Source organism: Rousettus aegyptiacus, unplaced genomic scaffold, assembly GCF_014176215.1.
Source record: "Rousettus aegyptiacus isolate mRouAeg1 unplaced genomic scaffold, mRouAeg1.p scaffold_m13_p_2, whole genome shotgun sequence".
In the NCBI taxonomy this organism is placed as follows: domain Eukaryota; kingdom Metazoa; phylum Chordata; class Mammalia; order Chiroptera; family Pteropodidae; genus Rousettus; species Rousettus aegyptiacus.
This window is the reverse complement of record NW_023416295.1, coordinates 133,314,759-133,329,603: the sequence shown is the minus strand read 5'-3', so window position 1 is coordinate 133,329,603 and position 14,845 is coordinate 133,314,759. Positions and strand designations below refer to the sequence as shown.

Sequence of the window (14,845 nt, the reverse complement as noted above, 5' to 3'; positions counted from 1 at the left end):
TTCACAGTCCAGAAGGGAAGACAATCAAGCAGTCAAATACAGGACATCAAGACCCCTAATAACATGGCCTTTATAACAGTACCTAGGAATGGCCCTGGTTTTACTGAAGGGATTAGAGAAATAATTCTATGGGAGGGACATCTATTCTGCATAGGACTGGCTACATAATTTGTGGAGTCCAGTGCAAAACAAAAATGTGAATCATTTGGTCAAACTATTTAGAATTTCAATAATGACGACAACAAAGCATTAAGTCAAGCATAGGCATTTCTAATTGGATTTCCTTCCACTTAGACTGTAACATCCATAATGGGAAAATAAAAACCCAGTCTGGGTACTTATGCCATTTGTTTCTTTTGAAATACTATTAGTACATAATTAATATCTGCGGATCTATGACGAAATATTTAAATCAGTTTGGTTTGGTAATAACAATGTTTGGAAGAACCATAGGATATTAAAATGTTGATTATTTATCTTTTAATTTGATATCTAAATATATATTACATATATTATGTACATACACACATATTACATATATACTTATTCATATATATTATTATATAATATATATTTTATTAATATACACTTATTAGTTTACATGTATTATAACTATATTTGTATATACTCTATTGGATACATATGTATATATACATAAATTAAAATATATAACCATATTCTTTATATAGGACAGATTTACGATAAAAGAATTAGTAAAATATTACCTTTCTTAAAAAAAAATGGTGAGGAAAAGCAGTTTTACTTTTTCCTATGAAGTTTTTATTTCTTTCATGTCATTTGCTAGTTTTTTCTAATTTTTTCTATGGATTGGGCTTTGTACTAGAAAAGGGATAAAAAGGGGAACAGAATGGAAATGGACTTGTCCTCCTTGAGCTTATCTCCTGGTGGGAGGAGACAGAAAATAAATAATTAACCGATAAATAAAAACAATAACAGGCCAATAATAAATTAAGTAAGAATCCAAGGGAGGACCCTTTAGTGAATATATGAGAAAAATGGTTAACTTATAGCTATTTCACAGAAAGAAAGTAACTTTTAATGAGTATATAAGTTTCAGCTAATTTATCTATGTCATTTCATTTAAATCTTATAATAATCTTATGAGTAGGTCCATTTTATTGAAGAAACAATTTGAAGTTTCACCTAATTTTCCAGGATTATTTGGTTGGTAAATCGAAGAGTGGACTTTTAATTCTTACTTCCTACTTCTTCATGCCTAATGATCTCCTTTGAAGTAGGAAACCCATGTTTCTTTCTGTCTGTAGAGAGAAAGTAGAATCACAGTTTTGCTACTTGGTAGCTGTGTGGTTTCTGGCAAATCACTGAACTTCTCCGAGCCTCTATTTCCTCATTGTAAAAAGAAAGAGTGCCAGCTTTCAGGTTTTGTGATCTCAAATTTTGAATTAGTGGGGTCTGACTTAATTAATTTTACTACACTTTACACACAGACATTGTACACTGATACAGATTCTCTCTCTGGCAATGTGCACAAGGATTTGTAAACTCAGGCTGCTCCTTCAGGGTGGTGGCTCAGAGGCCTTGGACAACTAAAGCCTGAATCCCTGAGTCTATGGAAGGATCTCTCTTTCCTCTGCACCTCAACCTCAATATTTTTTCAGGCTGGGGAAAAGTTTGTCTATGGCATACTCTGCCCTTGTGGGTAAAGGGGCTCAGGGCAACTTTAAAGTCTTTTCATTGAAGGCAGAAGCTAGTATCTGTAATAGAATACAGTTCAGGAGGGTAAGAACCACTTTGGAAGAAGCCCTTAAAGTGACTCAATTTCAAATCACAAGATCAATGATGCAAGGTTCTAGAACTACTGATACTGAGTATTACAGCAGCTCCATGGCACAGGTTCAGAAGGTGATTCAGGATGTCTTCTTCCTTGGACATTAAAGCTCATTACCTGAAAATTACTCACTCTTGGTCTGTAGGGAAATCTTAAGTGCCCAGCCCAAATGGCATAATCCTGTTTGAAATACCAAGATCTCATGATAATGAACACTGTAGAAAGAGAAAGGATACTTGCCTGGGTTATGCCACATCGATTTGATAATTTCCAACCAAGAGGATACATCTCTAGACAACTATATGTCTGTCATGTAAGGGATCTGTGGACTTTTAGCTGTGTGCTTAGAATAAATTATCTAGGCAGCAGGTAAAAAAGGGGATAAATTCTCTTTTTAAAGTTCCTGCCTCTCAACAATTTGTGACAGAATGTACTTCATTTGATAATAATTTCTATTCTTGCCTGCAAATTGGGAATATTATATCCTGCGTCACAGAGGTGTGATGCGGGGAGCATGAGATAATGAAGCGAAAGGCTGCACGTAGTGTTTGGCACAGAGTAGGTGTGGAGTGATGACAGTTCTCCCCTCGCACTCTGCTCATCCGATGTCTGTTAGGTGCCAGGCTCTAGGCCTTACAAACCACAGAGGGAGATGTGTGAACTTGCCCTCAACAAACATGTGGTCTAGGAAGGAAGATGAGATGCGTAAGTAGACAACCTCTTGTGGGGCTTGGGGGTGCCCAAGACATCGCACCCCATTTCCTGGCTGAGTTGGGAAGTAGGAGATTGAGAGAGGGACCCAGTAGTCTTGTGGATTCTGGAGAACGGCGCGTGGATCTGTTAGTTCAGGGCACCTTCTAGTTCTTCAGTCAGCAAGGGGCAGATGTCCCCATTTGCAGCCAGTGGCAGCCTAAAGAACCACAGTCTTCCTGTGGGAGAGCAGAATGTACAGGAGGCTTCCCCACAGAGTAGTTGAAAGGGCTGCTTGAAGCAGGCTGCGAGTGGGGAGCATTCCTGCTGTGGAGCCTTCTCCACATGGAAGCTTGAGAGAGAAGAAGGGTGTAGGGAAAAACCTTACAAAGTTTGTTTTCAAATTAAATTGAAGAACTAATATTCAAATTACCGTCTCATTACTGGTTGAGTTATTTGATTTCCAAATCCTGGCTCTGTGCCAGAATCACCTGTGGAGCTTTAAAAAGTTACCAATAACTGGCTCTTCCTGTGGGGATTCTAAATTGGAGGATTTGGAATGGGAACCAGACATCATCTTCATTTAAAAAACCTTCTGGAGGTCATTCTGACAGACATGCGGGGTTTTGGACTATACTGTTGACCTATGTGGGCTTGGTTAATCTTTTAAAAAACTCTTTGAAGAGGACCAATGATAATTGGATTATGCTTCTGTGAGAATAACTCCTTCAGATTTATTTGTTTGTTTGCCAAAATGAGTGAGATGCTCAAGGTAGTAAACAGAGAAAAGGGTAAGTTCTTCTGTACAGTTTTTTTTTTTTTTGTAGAAATGATCCTGTATATACGTTTTTGTTTATCTTTGTTCTATACCTTGTATGATCAAAGCTAACATTTCAAAAGGTGGTCTCCCTAGAAACATAAATCAAAAACATAATAGATTCAGTTGCAGATTTACTTAACTTTTACTGGGTGCCTATCATGTGCTAGGAACTGTGCTAAGTAATCTGTCTTTTCTCAGGCGGGAGTCAGGTTATAAGTGTAATAAGGTTAATGGAGGTATTGTGAATTGATGAAAATGTTCAGGGACCATGACTGATGCTGTGACACGTATACATTACTTGAGACACTGAAAATTGGTACACCTTTTAAAAAAATAAAAGTTATTAGTATAACATTGGTAAATAACAAATTTAAGGTGTATAACTTTATAATATGACATCTGTATATTTCATTGTGTGCTCACCATCCAAAGTCTAGTTTCCTTTCGTCACCATTTTTTGACCCCTTTTGCCTTCTTCATCCTTCCCTCAACTCTCTTATCCTTTGGTAACCATTATTCTGTGGTACAATTTTTTTTGAATATACATTTGGTTGTGTATCTTAAGAACTAGTTTTATGTGAATGTTCTTGCCATTTCACTTATTAACCCAATTTTTGGGAATTATCTTAAGGAAATACTTTTTTAAAAGTGACATGCTTTAGGTAAAAAGAGAATCATTACTATATTTTTAAATAGAGCGACTCTGGAAATTTTGTAATTCATCATTAGGGAAATAATAAGTAAATTATTGCATAGTGACTAATGACTTAATGTTATATAGACACTTAAGACAGATCTTTATAAAATCTATGTGTCAACAGGGTAAAATGCTTACTACAAAATGTCAAATGAAAAAGTATGTGCCAGGACGCTAAAAGTTTTTCGCCAGCACTGGAAGGGGATGTGAAGACTGAAAATGGTTTCTGTGTTGCAGTAGTAGAATCCAGTGTTTTTTCCTTTTTGGATGTGATGGATAGATGCTGTTCATGTTACCTACCATCCGTTCCCACCCTGTATAGACCCAAGAGGAAAAGGAAACTTTCCACTTCTAGCCAATGAACTGGGATGATGTATGCCTGGATTTTTTAATGGCCCTGTGCTTTTCTTCTCTGCCAAGTGGAGAAAACTTGCCTGCAGTAAGAGATAACCAAAAGATAGAGATACATCAGAAATCAGAGAGATGGATGGATGAATGTATAGATAAAGGGGTAGATAGATTGCTGGACCCAACTGATGACAGTTTATAAGTTCTAAGACAAACCTCTGCATTTGTCGTTTATGTGAGCCCCGAAATTCCTTTCTTGTACTATACAGTAGACCTTGTGTTAGTCACTTGCAAATGAAAAAAATTCCGACAATAGAATTTATTTAAGTTTTAAAGTTTTTATTTTATATTAGAATTTGCTAAGGTTCTTATTTGTTTATTTCTGAATAAACCTTTACTATCCGAAGTTCTATGGAACATTTTGTACTTGTGTGTAAATACTGCATTTGTGAATCATTTCCCATTAAATTACCCATAGATTTTTGGTCCCTATTGACCTTTCATTTCCTCCCATGTCTCTTTCTCAGCTTTTTTTGCACCATCAGCTACATTAACTGTTTTCCCACATCCTGCTTCTGACAATAGCCACACTGAAAATACTTTCCAAAGGGTGGTCTGAACCACAATGTGAATTCAATTCTGTATAAGGTAGGAATGTATGGGGAATTTTGAAATAAATTCCAGGCACTAGCTACAATGATGAAAATAAGACAGAGCCCCTGCCCATAAGGTGCTTCTATCTATGAGTAAATGTGTGTGTTCACTGGAGATATGGGATGGGGATCTAGTTTGAGAGTTTATTCAGCTCTTACTACTGATTTGCTTAATATCTCTGTACAAAACAGTAGGATAATAACCAAGGATTATGGAACTCTCACTCTGTGCCACACCTATGTGCGTCAATTATTATTTTCTCATTTATCTGATGAGGAAGCTGAGATACAATGAGGATATTTACTGTATCCAAGTGGCAGAGTTGAATTTTTATTATCTATTTACTTACTTACTTATTTACTTATTTATTTTCATTAAGGGTCGGATTTAAATTGAGGCAATTTGGCTCCTTACCTCCGGACAATGCTGCCTACGCAATATTGTTAAAAAAATAATAATCTCAGAAATGCTGAATCTGCTACTTAAATCTGCTACTTAAATTTTTTTGAAAAAAGTTTGTTAAATTATGATGGTATAGGATACAGATATCTGGCCAGGATGCGATGAAGGGAGATTCCCTTCTTAGCTTGTTATATTTTGAGCCATAGAGAAAAATGATCTGAAAAAATGCATTCTTTCAGACGTTCATCTATTCAATAGATGTTTACTGACTATTTGCTACTGTGTAAATTTTGTAGAAAACCCTCCATTTAGTAAATGTAGATGGAAAACAAACAAATCTTTAAAATATACCAAGGCATGGTAAGTCCTATTATTAAAGAATTGAAAAGCTACTGTGAGAGCATTGAGAGGAGGGAGGGGAAGGAGAGGGGAAAGGTCATGCAATGGTTGACAAGTAAGCTGACCTTTGAAATATGAGTAGGAATTCTTCAGTGGACACTGGGTGGGGAGGGTGGTGTAGGAGGGTGGGGTGGTACTGGAAGGAAGGCCTTCTGGAAAGGATCTGCTTCTAAGCTCACTCAAGGGTGTTTTGAGAATTGCAAGTGGCTCTGAGTACAGGACTAGAAAGATAAGTGGGAGGTGGACTAACTAAGGAAAAGCATTTGGATGTATCTTTGAAGTCGGGGGTATATAAACTTTTTCAATTGCATATGCCTAATGCTAAAAATAACTTGAGCATGTACTCTTCAAATTTGTAGTTTTAAAATAATTTATATGATTAGTTATTTACATACATGTACTATTATACTAATATGTTATATATCTTACAGCACACAGAGATAAGATTGCATAGACATTATTTAAAGATATGTCTGTAATTTTGCTCCCACAAAAATATTATTAAGTATTAGAATGAGCAATGTGTTTGAAAATGTCATAGATTTTTTTGTAAACTGTGGTTTAATACTTTGTGATATGGTAATTAAAAGGATTCTAAGTTCAGTTTATTTTGACTTTTAGTTTTAATCAAAACAAGATACTTCAGAAAGAGAGTTCCAGTTGAAGAAGTGTTTGTTGGCAGGATTAACCAGATGATGATGTAATTTTTTAAAATCCTAAACACTATGGTAAGGTTTTTCTTAAAATTTAATTGATAATTTTCCATCTTCCTTGGTATCGATCTATCATTCTTGTAAACTGTTTGGAAGGTGTTGCATTTTCATATTTTTAGTAATTGGTTCACACCCATGGATAGTCTTTATATGGACTATTTTAAAATAGGCTAGGAAAATCTGTTACTAATATACTTTTTCAGATGGGAGAAGTTTTTCTTTATTTTTTAATGAAACATATTCACATTATTTTCAGCCATTAACTCAACTCATTGATGAAGGGGAAACATTTCCTCAATCATATGAGTTATTTCTTGCCATGTAACAAATTATTCCCACCAATTAGTTGCTTAAAACAACAAAGATTTATTATCTCATAGTTTCTGTGGGCCAGGAATCTAGAAATGGCTTAGCTGTGTTCTTTTGTCTCAGGGCTGCAACTGAGGTGTTGGCCAGTCGTCCAGCCAGCTCAAGGTGGATTAGGGGAGAATATGCTTTCAAGTTCACTCACATGCCTGTTGGCAGGTCTCAGATCCTCAAAAACAATTGGTCAGAGAAAGCAGTTCCTTGTCAGACAGCTTCTCCATAAAGAGAGGGTGAGAGAGGGCTAATCAGATGAAAATTGCAATCTTTTTGTAACATGTCAGAAGTGACTTTTGCTGTGTTCTGTTTGTAAGAAGTGAGTGTGAGGTCCAGGCCGTGCTCATTTGAGGGGATTGTACAAGAGCATGGATGCCAGGAAGAGAGGATAGAATAGGGGTTAGGGAGGACAATCTCAGAAGCTGCCTGCCATACACCCATTTTCAAAATAGCAAATTAATTTGGAAAAGCAGTTACTTTCTTCTTCACTGTTAAAATGTCATCTTTATCGTGAAGAGACATGTTAAGCATATTTATTTTTCTGAAAATATTTACATAATCCTGGCAGCCACTAGTTGTCATAGGAAAGCTTGGTCAGACAACTCAGGAGTCTCATTTTTCATAAATGAAAAATGGAGAAGTCATCTTTCAGTTGGACAACTCTTTTAAATATTTTGACACCAAATAACTAGCAAACTAGCATTGGTGTAAACCTTTTCATCTAACTTAAAATAACTGTAAATAGTTTGCTTTATGAAAGACTTAATTTTATAATATGACCACATATGGCACCTTTCAGCGCGTGGAATGCAATTCATTCCAATGTACTGAAGGTGAAGAAATGAGTGATGGGGCGGCTATTGCCCTTCATTTGCGGAACTCCTTTTCTTCCTTTAGAGAATCTTAGGTGTGTTAGATGAAAGATGGACAGGGAGCGGGCACGGATATTATTCCATGCATTCAATATTAGTGCATTTAAATTCCTTTCTAAAAAGATTAAGAATGTATAGAAAACAAATGCAAATATTGCTTTTTCTGTACCACTGTGGATAACATAATGAAGCTTTAGGGTACATGCACATCCCTTTGGAGACCTCTACTTTAGACCAAGGATTCTTAACTCAGGATTTATTATTTATGGGGGATTTGCTTTCAAGGAATGGAAAAAAGTGACCAGAGCTCTAATCGGTTGTCAAAAAAACATTAAGAACCACTGCTCTTGGTAATGGAGAGCCACTGAAACATTTTAAGAAGAACATGAAGAGACTGAAAATTTAGAATGTTACTTGGGTAGCAGAGTGGAGGGCGGCTTGGAGAGGTTGAACCTGGAAGCAGGGAGAGCAGTAGCTACCAGAGAGGTAAAAAGTAACAAAGGATTGAACCAAAAGAATGTGAGTGAAGTAGAAAGGGGAGGCTTGTGGGTCATAAAAATCAGCATATTCCATAGCCAAGGATGTCATTAAGGCACAACTGAGCATGTGTTCATAAAGGCAGTTTAGTAATAAATCACATCTTCAAAAGGGAATCCAAAATCTGAATTCAGAGAAAAAGACATTTTTAGGTCCTCTACCTTTTTTAAAAATTGTCTTCTTCTTTATATGTTATTGTTGTTGTTGTTGTCGTTGTTGTTGTTGTTGTTAATTTTCCTGGAGTTTTAAGGTGGGAGAGAGAGATTCAGAAAGATAAGTTATTAATATTTTTAAAAATCTAGTAATACAGTAATAGAAGAATGGTATTTGGAAAGTGGGGCTATGGAATGATACTGGAGTCCCAAGTAAATTTGCAGTTTGAAAATATTTTCTAGTTTGGAAAATATAATTCTACAGCTGTGCCTTCTTTAGGAAGGGCAGGGTGTTTTTTCTCCCCCTTTCTAGATTTTTGATTTCTTTTTATTGTGATGAGCATCACTCTGGTTTTGTCTCGGTTGAACTGTATCTCTTGGCCAGTCTCTTATCTCTCTCAAGTAGTGTGAAACATTTCTGTTTCTCACTTCGCTCAGCCCCTCACCTACACCTTCTTATTTAACTAGTTCCTTGGCCAGTGCTCGGAGCGTCCAAGTGAGCTGGAAATGTTATCTCCAGGGTGTTGTTGCAGTGGACTCTCAAGGTGGTGACTGTCATATTCTTGGGGTTCAGATAGGACAATGAATGGGGTGCAAGAGCCCTGGTGTCCCACTCAAAGTTGTGCGGGAAAGAAGAGGGAAGCTTCGTTTCAACAAGGGCCTCTTTCAGTTCCTGCACGGCCTCATGTTTCCTGAGCCCCAGACCTGCTAACTGATCCAGAAACAACAATTCAAACACCCTGGCCTTTCCCCACTGCCTCTGCAGAGGCTGATGTTATTCCTGCACCCCAGCCAGGGCACCCTCCCCAGGAACTCGGAGCCAGTGTGCTGCGGGAGTCCAGGCTGGTGTTGCAGTTGGCGTCTCCTCTCCACCCACAAGCACTTCCTATTGCCAGAGGAGCCTGGGCCCAAGGTGGGCAGGGCGATGGCTGTGCAAGAGCCATCTTTCAGAGTGGCAAGTGTCTGCAGTTCATCGGTGATTGTTCCCTATGAGATTAACTTCCTAGTAAGATTTATTTTGACTGTCAGTGGCAATCAAAGGAGACCTCAGACTGTAATTATTTTCAACCTGGCTTATGTTAGACATTGACAGCTGAGCTCCTGGCACATGAATGGAGGTGTTCGGGGAGCCTCAAGAAATCTGACCTCCTTTTCATAGCTGCTTCTTGGGGAAAAGGCTCTTAGTTGGCTTAAGAATCTGGTCCCAACCTTGTGTGGTGACTGTTGGGGCTTATTTACCAGATATTTAATTTAATTTTCTATTTGAAAACTATTTAAAGGCCTAGAAAGATAGTTGTTTTTTAGTTTAGTTTTTTTTTTTTTTTTTTAATAATTTAAGAGAGTCTTTGTGTAATTTGTCTAATACTTGAGGAAGACCCCCATGATGACTGTGTAGAGTTAGGTAGAACTGGACTGTAGTCTCCTTTCACTGACATTAATTATATAACTCGGGAATATTGCTTTTCTTCTCTAAGCCCCTGCCTTCTCATCTGTAATGACATCTGCTTTATCATGAAGTGAAATTCCTTAATCATCAAGGATTGGAAATGATGAGTAAAGCTCTAGGATAGTGCCTGTCCCATTCAATGTGCTTGTTAAGGGAGAATTATTATTTTACTCTATAAATTGTCACCACGTGGCCTTTGTGGAGGATTGAATCAAGGTTTCTCGAAAGCGATATGCATGTGTGTCTTATGACCTGAGTAAGAAGCACGACTGGCTTAGTCAACAAGTATTTATAAAAAAGCATCCACTGACAACACCGTATGCTGTGTTAAACATCATTGTCCAAGAAGCAAAAATATAAAACTAGTCATGAAAAACTTACAATTTTATGTGGCAAGGCATGTTAACAAAAAGCTTTGCAAAAATTTGATTATTTAAACTATATAGATAGTTCTCTAGTTCTCTCGTTCCTCTTATACCTTTTAAGAGTTAAAAAAATTCTGCCGTTACTCCTAGGTGTCTCCACCTTTCAGTGATCTGTACGAGGCCAATAATTCACTTCTGGGGTTTTGAAGTTATTTGGTTTGGGGTTTGGGGCATTAACATTCTCACTTGTGATAAATGTAAGTAGAAAACTGATTCCTTACCTGATTAATACAGATAAACATGAGCGGGAGGAGTGTGCAACGTAATTACATCAGCCTTCTAATCAGATTTATTCAGCTCTCTGGTTCTCTTTGACTGTGGGTTCCAAAATGTTCTGGTGGGGTTTGCAGATTCCCTCTCTCTTGCACTCAGCTACTAAGGGAGTCACTCTTTCTGCTGTCTCCTCCTACCATCTCTGCTTTGCTCTGTCTTATCAACTCTGAAATCTGCCCATCACCCCACTGCCCTTCAGAACTTTTTTCCTTGCAGCCTTCCCAAACAGGTGCTATATTGCTTCACTTTCGATGGTCATTCTGCTAAGCTCTGTGTCTTATAGATGTTCTCCCTCCTGAATAATGACGTGCCTGTCTTTATATAGCTCTGATGGCCTTTGTGTTTCCATGTCTGTCACTTGGCATTTGCCACTATTTATCCTACCTCCTCCAGGAGAGCCCATGAGAATAGGGATCCCGTGTTGCTTTTCATGTAATGCCCACTGTTGTTACAGATTAAGTGAGTTATAGACAATGAATAAAGGGTGTGTTGGGGAAAGCTCATCTTAGTCTGATAGCTTATTATTAACTAAATACTTATTAGGCAAGGTTCTGAATTTTTTCTTGAAGGAATGAGCACAAGTTTGGACTGGTGGCTGACTCATAGACTCTAAGGAATTTAAAAGCCATGGTTTACTGAGAAAGTCAGCCTGAGAGAGAAAAAGAGGGAGTTAGGAAGTCCTGTATATGGAACCCACTAAGTGAGGCCTTGCAAGGTCCCTTGTAACTTACCAGTAATTTTCCCCATTGATGTGGTACAGATGGCTGAAGGTGAGCACTCCGAAGTTATCTGACGGAAGAATGGAGAAAAAGGAACTATGAGTACTGCTCCTACCCCCAGCCTAAATCAATTAGTAGTTGTAATTCTTACCATTTTTTGAGGTCCTTACTATATGTCCAGACACTATGCTATTTTTTTTTTTAAATAAAACACTATCTCATTTAATCCTCATAAAACACCTCTGAGGAATTTTCAGTGTTACACAGAGGACACAGAAGCCTAAGGTCACAGTTAGTAAAGGATAGAATCTATCTAATCTTAAAGGTCTGTGCTAAGGCTTGTTTTCACCTATGTACCTATTCATTTTTATGTTTGATCTTTTTTGGAGGGGAGTAGGGAGGGAGGAACCTGACATTTTTTAGAAGATGAGAATTTGCCTTATACCTGGAGCATAACTTAGCTACATGATCTTGGGCAGGTCGCCTAGCTCTGCGGGGTTCAGAGTGTTACCTGTAAAACACACAGGGGCTGAGAAACAAATAGTGTGACTTCTCCAAGTGCTGATTCTTGCAAGGCTACTGTATCCCTTTGAGCATGTATATCACAGTAAAAGAGGGGAGATAGAGTCATCTGTTCATGTCTGTAATTCTGTTTATCACAGAAACCTCTATTTGCGATTTATGGTAAACTTGTCCATTTTCCTGTGCCATTTCTTCCATGTGACGAGGAGATATAGCAACACATACATCCTTTCTTGTTTAATGTATTTGTTATGATCCTCAAAGTTTTATAGAAGATGAAAATTTACTAATAATATGATAAGGCTTAATGACCATAAAAAGTCCATAAATATCATCTAATGAAAATTCATCTATAACATCTTCAGCCAGGGAAACGCTGAATTTGGATGTTATTAACTTTCTAGTTTAACTACCAATGTTTTAATATCATGAAAATGAAGAAAGAAAACTACAGATTACTCAGATATGACACACAGTTACCCCAAGTCTACATTGTAATCGAATTCACTGACAATTCCTAAACTGAAATAATCTTTAATTACAAAGCTATTCTTGTTTAGTAAATTCTTTTAGTGAGAGACTAGATTTCAGAGAGAGAGATGAGTATTGTTAACATTATACAGATACTTAAAAAGGCCAACTTTGAATTCGATGGTCTTTCTCATCTCATGGTCTTTGTCTGGGATTCCGATGGTCAGAATACACACATTCCAGAAACAAAATGTACTTAGGGGATGACATAAAACCTTTAGTGTCAATGACCAGGCGCAGGAGGAAGAAAGACTGTGTGGAGTGCTGGATCCCTTGTTATTTAGAGCACAGCAAGAGGAAGACATTAGCAGGTCAAATGAGGAAGAGTACAGGCAGAGAGCAGTTGAGTTACTAACACGAGGCCACACAGATAGCAAATAGCAAAAGCAAATTAAAACCCCAGATCTTTTGAGCTGCTCTTTAAATACTGACTCACCACTTCCCCTTTACATTTTCCCCTGTTTCTATGAGAGCTGATAACCATTTTTTGGATTTCCAAGATTAACAAAGAAAACTAATAGAACTCTCTCCATTGCTTAAATAATTATTAATCACTTTATTCGTTCATGAGAGATGGTTGGAAAAGGTTAGTACTTTTGAGAAGTTGAGTATGGTAAAAAGCTGTGCTGGGAGAAATCTGTTCCTGGCATTATATTCAGGAATATAGCAATTAACTTACAAACTGGATGATGGTAAGATTTGCATGGATAGCAAGGGTAAGGGGATTTAAGGGAAGAGTATTTCAAGATGGCAAAGAGGATTTTGTCTCTCCTCTTAAAGGTGCTTCATTTGGTAGATGCTTTTTTTCTTTTTTTTTTTTTAGGCGTGGCAACCTTTGGTTGACCTCGCAGATTGCAAAGACCTTGTCAGTTTACAATCCCTTATCTTTTATTTTTTATGCCTACAGCACCTGGTCTTCTTAGGTGGGCTCCCATCCAATTGCTAACCAGGCCCGACCCTGCTTAGCTTCTGAGATCAGATGGGATTGGGCTTGTTCAGGATGGCATGGCCATAGACACCTGTTTCCTTCTAGAGAATTCTAGTACAGTTGACCCTTGAATAACATGAAAGTTAGAGGTGCTGACCCCAAGTCAAAAATCCATGTATAACTTTTGACTCTCCAAAACTTAACTACTAATAGCCGATTGTTGACCAAAAGCCTTGCCAATAACATAGTTGATTAACACATATTTTTCATGTTGTATGTATTATATACTATATTCTTACAATAAAGGAAGCTAGAGAAAATAAAATATTAAGAAAATCATAAGAAATAGAATATACATGTATAGTACTGCATGTATTTATTGAAAAAAATCTGCTTATAAGCTGACCTGCACAGTTCAAAAGTGTGTAGTTCAAGTGTCAGCTGTACTACAAAGACTTGCGATGGGTCTTGCTTCCAGTTGTCTACATTAGAGCTCTATGTAGTCTATTCTTTCTCTTCCTTCATTAGCTTTAAGGTATTCAGAAGGTCTTTAATATATCTGACCTACTTCCTTTCTGTTGTCATTTACGCTTACTGCCTTTTCTGCTACTGTTTAAACTGATCCCTCACTCAACATGGGTTAACCCCAAGAGCTTTAGATAAGGGTACCTATTGGAACACCCTCTTTTGGCCTTGTTGTCTTCATAATCCTTTTTGTAGGGGACAGGTCATCTTGGTCTCTCCCACAATTAGTTTGGAAACCTGCTCAGCTGCCCCTGTCACTCAGCTCCTAAGGGTCACTTTTGTCATCAACCAAATATTAAAACAGGTGGAACCTGCCACAAGTAATGTGACCCACAGTGGAAAGAAAATGACTCAGTCCTGGTAGCTCAAGTCAGGTTTGCAAGAAGTAACCATGGGAATTTAAATACCTCCTTGTGACTTTTGTAGCAAAGGGCCTTGAATGGCTTGATTCCTAAAGACTGGGGCATTCCAATGTCACAAATACAGCACAACTGGACATAACCGTTTTCAGTCTCCGTGCACAAATCTGCCTGCCCCAAGTTGGCTGCTGGAGAGCCTGGTCTTCCAGCTCCTGTGAGAGCAGCTCCGACAACACATAGGAGAGCTCAAACTGGGGGCTGGTGCGAAAGCACAGACATGAAACTTGGTGCTAGAGCAGCTGGAGTTTCAGGTGAAACCAGTGAGGAAAGAAATTTGTTATAAAGCACTCCTGTTTTTCACCTTTTGTTACACAACTTCATTTTGCTTATCTGTGAACAGTCATTTACATGTTGCTCACTGCATGTCACAAAATATACACACAGTTCTTTGAGCTTTGCTTATTTTTCTTCGCAGTCTCGGAGCCACTGCTGGATCAGGTTAACCCAACTTCCAAAACTCTTGGAACTTTCCCAGGTTGTCGTCAGTCTGTCCTGCTCAGTTGTCCACCATGACTGCTTACAGTTGTGTAAAGGAAGAATAATCTAGTGGGAAAACTCCCTACTGTATTAAAAGAAGACATGAGTTTTAAGCCAAGTTTCAT

At 37.9% G+C, this 14,845-nt stretch overlaps 1 long non-coding RNA gene and 1 pseudogene across 2 annotated transcripts in view; both read right to left on the bottom strand.

Annotated features, from left to right (window-relative positions):
• Positions 1-14,845, bottom strand: part of LOC107521317 — an 89,125-nt gene that overhangs the window by 38,615 nt on the left and 35,665 nt on the right. For both annotated transcript variants that reach the window (XR_004955719.1, XR_004955718.1), the window contains one exon: positions 11,331-11,388. This is a non-coding gene — a long non-coding RNA (uncharacterized LOC107521317). The remainder of the gene's footprint in view (positions 1-11,330; positions 11,389-14,845) is intronic.
• On the bottom strand, positions 13,270-13,388 carry LOC118613936 (annotated as a pseudogene).